Source organism: Benincasa hispida, unplaced genomic scaffold, assembly GCF_009727055.1.
Source record: "Benincasa hispida cultivar B227 unplaced genomic scaffold, ASM972705v1 Contig736, whole genome shotgun sequence".
In the NCBI taxonomy this organism is placed as follows: domain Eukaryota; kingdom Viridiplantae; phylum Streptophyta; class Magnoliopsida; order Cucurbitales; family Cucurbitaceae; genus Benincasa; species Benincasa hispida.
The window spans coordinates 1-5,480 of NW_024065080.1; positions in this window are offsets into that span (position 1 = coordinate 1).

Sequence of the window (5,480 nt, forward strand, 5' to 3'; positions counted from 1 at the left end):
GAGGTCCCACCGGGCGTGCCAATTTGTTCGCATAAGATTTCAAGTGAAATTTATTTCGTGGAACTTGAACTTTGTATTTGTATTAATTTTGTGGAAAGTGAGTACAATCTCTAATATATAATATTTTGATGCTTTCAAAATAAACTATAGTCTTTAAGCTGGTTGATCTTTTTTGAATGATCGGTTTTTGGGCTTGTTGATCTTTTTTGGGATGATCGCTCTTTGGGCTTGTTGATTCTTCTTGGATGATCGACCTTTGGGCTTCTTGATCTTCCAGATGATCGACCTTTGGACTTTGATGATCGATTGGGCTTGTTGATCTTCTTAGACGATCGACCTTTGGGCTTGTTGATCTTCTTGGATGATCAGCCTTTTGGGCTTGATGATCTTCTTAGACGATCGACCTTTGGGCTTGTTGATCTTCTTGGATGATTAGTGCTCGCACGAGGCTTCTGGGGAAACTTGTTTCGTGGAGTTGAACTTGAGTTGGTGTTGATGTTGATGTTGATTTGATGTGATGTAGTTCGATCTTTAGTACTTGATTCTCTAATTCTCTTTCGGTTGAATACATACACTTGATGTATATGAAGCGGGCGTGTGGATGTTCTCAAGCTTCGAGTCTTAGAGAATGCTTGTATCTTCAAAGGACTTCAGTCTTGTGGTTAGAATGCTTGTATCTTCAAGAGTGGTCAGATTCAGGAGTCAAAGAGTCTTCTGATTGTAGAAAATTCCCTTTAAGCTCTATGGAGCGTAGAATTGTTGACCCCACAAATGAGGAAAGCCTCTCTATTTATAGAGTTCTCAGGTGGGCTTCATGGGCTTAGGCTTGATTGGTCCATGGACTTGGCCCCTGCACCCAACAAATTGGATTTGGGCCTTATTTGATATTTGGGTCAAATTAGGCCTATTTTTGGGCTTAATTGGACTTTTTAACCCAAATAATAATATCAAAATTGGGTCAAATTAATCTTATTTGATTCAACATCATTATAAAACCACCGTGACATCATTTGAAATTTGTCTTTAACTTCAATTGGAGACACGTGTCACCTCCTAGTTGGTCCCAAATTTGATGATTTGAAATTTCGTCATTAATTTAGTGAATGATGTGGCAGTTTGTGATTGGTCCAAAATTTCTCGTTCAACACATGGTTTAGGATAAAAATTGAATAATCCTTCTTATGGGGGGTAGGAATCTCCAAACTAATGGTGAGTTTCTACCAATTAATTCTATTGTCCTTACATACATTTTAGTAAACATCATCAATGTCTTATTTTTTTATTTGCTTGAAGTAAAAGATGCCTAGTGTTAAAAAAGAGATTGTGTAAAAAACAATTGGCTTTGAGGGTATTGCCCCATGCACTAGTATTCAACCATGAAAATGTTTAATGACCATGTAAATATTTTGTAAATAATAAACACGTTAACTTATTTTAAAATTTTAAAAATATTTATTTACTAATTTTAAATTTTTTTAAATTTTGAATTTTTATTATCGTCACATGTCCGAGAGGATGCGGAGTGGCGATGTCCTAAAAAATGTTTAATTTTAAAAGAAAATAAAAAGAAGTCGCTACCAATGATTTTTATGGTGTGATGGACACCGAAATAAAATAAACAAAATTTAGATAAAATTCAATAAAAAATAGTCTGTGAGAACTAGAGTTGAGTTCGAGAGTCGTTTGTGTATGAGGAAGCTGTTGGCACTCCACAACAACCATTTAAAAAACGGTGGCCAAATTTTAAATCTTGAATCGAAAATTATTTTTTTGAAGAAATTCATTTTGATTTTTTTAAAAAAAAACAAATGCCTTATTTTATTTCTCATTACTCCATATTTTTGAATAATAATCCTGTGGATAAATTCTATCGGTTAGGCTATATTACAATTGAGGAAAAATTCCTCACTTCAAGAATACGAGAAATTATTACAATTTCTCAAAATCCATCATAAAAATAGCCTTTAATATAAGAAATCAGAATCCTGAATTTTCTACAGTCTATCGTAGGATTTTTTGAAAAGGAAAACAGTCTTGAAAACAAATTATTAGCAAACATTGATTATGAAACCTTTTGAAATTATATATTAATTTTTTAATTTTGAGAACACAAAAAGTGTAATTCTAAAGAAAATTTTTGTTACGAAATCGATAATTAAAAAACACAAAAAAGGGACGTAGAGATAGAGAAGATCGATACACAAATATACATGGTTCACTAACAGTGTATTAGCTACGTCCACGGGTAGAGGGAGAATAGATGTACCAAATGCAACATAAATCAATATTGTCAGACGTACCCAGACTTCTCCCTCATGCCTCAAAGTGTCCCACAAAGGGGACCACTAACAATTAAAAACATTCAGCAAGTCCAAATAATGTTAGAACTTGCCTTGTGGAATCGGTTTGGTGAACATATTAGTAGGGTTATCAGCAATACCAATTTTCATCACTTTAACTCTCTGCTCACCTCTTAAGAAGTGATATCTTACATCTATGTGCTTAGTTGTCTCATGATGAACTTGATCCTTGGCTTGGCATAATGCACTCAAACTATCACAATATACAATAGCTTGGTCATGATGCAAACCAAGATCACCAACTAACCCTCTCAGCCATCTTTAGCAGCTTCTGTCAAGGTCATGTACTCTGCTTCAGTAGTAGACAAAGTAATTGTAGGCTATAAGATTGCCTTCCAACTAACAACAGAACCACCCAGCGCGACCCCCATACTTGGTTGTTCGAAGCGCCAACAAACAGATTCAAGGCATTTCAACAATTTTTAAGTGATTTAAAAAAAGTTCTATGAAAGATTTTAAAACTTAGAGAAATTTAAATTAGAAATCAAGTTAGACTTCATATGTCAACGAATTGGTGAAGATCCTTGAGTGGAAACATGGATCAGACCTAAATCCCAAATTTTACGGAACCAAAAATTTTATAAAAAAAATATAGAATAATATGCATTTAATGAAAAAATACAACATGTTGAAAAACAACTAAGAAAAAAAATAAGTAGATGGAAACTAACCCTTGAAGAACCCTTCTTCACGTATTTCCTTTCTCTGGATGTGTCACAAACAAACTCGATCCAAATAGTCACCATCACGAAATGAATCTTGTATATTCTTTAATGGGATGAGAATCACTAAGGAGGGCTCTTAGGTTTTTGGAAGAGAGCAAGTGATTGAGAGGAAAAACTGTTTTTCCAAAGAAAAACTTTTGACTCTTTTTGGAAATGTGTGAGTCTAATGAGCACTACTTCTACACATGCACTAATTAGAGAGAAATAGGGGGAAGAGAGTTACAACTCTCTCCTCAAACCATTTTCAAAATAAATTAAAATAATTTAATATATAAATATATGATAACTACCTATCATATAATATATATTAAACTATATGTTATATCTAATATAACACATGACCTATAGTCTTCATTCTCTCAATAATGTATGATATTTAATATATAATCCAATTCACATAATTAATATTGAATCAAATGTAAATATTTATTTTCTCTAAAAAATGTATCAAATACATTATAGTAATTATATCACATATAATTAATTCCCTCAATTAATTGAACAATTCAATAATAAAAAAAATGATTCTCATTTAATCCTTGTTGAGCTACAGAGGGATCTCATGGACCTGTTAGTTTGAAGCTTCAATGGTACTTGAATAATTAATTAAACTCTTTAATTAAATTATTCAACATCCATTAACTATTGGGCACTCTACTAAGATCGACAACTACATCCATTAACATCCATTAATGCTACTAAATTTTAAAAATAAACATCTCATATTTATTAAATAAATAAAATATTTGTACAATATAATTACAAACTACATAACCCTACCAAGATTTAGGGCACCAACCCAATAATCTCCCACTTTTCCTAAAGCTAGTGGAGTATACAATATACAAGCTATACTAATAAACTAGGGCATAAAACGCACCCAGTACAAAATCTCCCACTTGCCCTAACTAAATGTGGCTTGTCCCATAGACTCATACTCTACTAGTGACTTTCAAACACCTTAGCTGTAAGGGCCTTTATAAATAGATCAGCAACATTGTGCTTCGAAGCTATCTGCATGACAATCATGTCTCCTCAATTCACAATATCTAGAATGAAATGATACTTCTGCTTCTATGTGCTTCCCACGTTTGTGACTCCGACGCTCTCGGGAAGTAGCCCACAACACCGCTATTATCACAATAAGGGTGATGGGCTTTGACATGTCTGGAATCGCTTTCTTGATTAGTCAGAAATTTCCTGAGCCACACAACTTCCTAGCAGCTTCACAAGCTGCTACGTACTCAGCCTCCATGGTGGAGTCAGCAATGCACCACTAAACTTGGTGCTACCTCCAAGTTACTACTCTCCATTAAGAGTAAACACTGATCTTGATGTGGATTTTTCTGAAATCCTTATTAAGTATGGAAATCAGAGTTCGTGTATCCTATAAGGATCAAATTCTAATAGATTATACACGAACATGTAGTTCCCTTGTTCTCCGTAGATACTTGAGGATGTTCTTAACGACAGTCTAGTGATTAAATCCCTGATTATACTGATATCTACTGAATATCCCCACTGCATAGCAGATGTCGATCTGGTACATAAAATCGCATACATCAGACCGCCAACAACCGATGCATAGGGGATCCATCTCTTATCTTCAATTTTTCGAGGTGTCGTATGACACTAATCCTTAGACAAAATAAATCCATGCCTAAAAGGCACTAAACATCTCTTAGAAATTTGCATCGAAAAGTGGGAGATTGTTGGGCTTGAAAGCATTTTGTCAATATACGATGCCTGAGACAGGGCTAATGTTTTATTCTTTCGATCTTTATAGATCTGAATACCCAGACCAAACTACGCCTCTTCCAAATATTTCATTTGGAATTGGGTCACTAGCCAATTCATAATTTCAGTTAATAGACCTATATCATTCCCAATTAGTAGCATATCCCCTACATATAACACTAGAAAAGCTACTGAACTGTTAATGATTCTCTTGTAAACACAAAGCTCATTAACATTTTGATCAAAGCCATAAGATTTGATCGCAGTATCAAGTCTTATATTCCAAGATTGAGAAGCTTGCTTCAATCCATAAATGGATTGATTTAAGTTTGTAAACCTTTTGCTCTTGACCTTAGGTTAAGAATCCCTTAGGTTGCTCCATATAAATGGTCTCCTCAAGATTTCCATTCAGAAAGGCAGTTTTGACATCCATTTGCAAGATCTCATCTTCATAATATGAGGCAATAAACAAGAGAATCCGAATAGACTTTAAAATGGCAACAAGTGAGAAAGTTTCCTTATAGTCAACTCCCTCAACTTGGGTATAACCCTTTGCTAGAAGATTAGCTTTAAAGGTTTTATCTGTTGGGATTGGTGTCCTAATTCTCCAAAAGTCTTGTTGTTTTGTAAAGATACACATTGTTTGATTAATGAAATA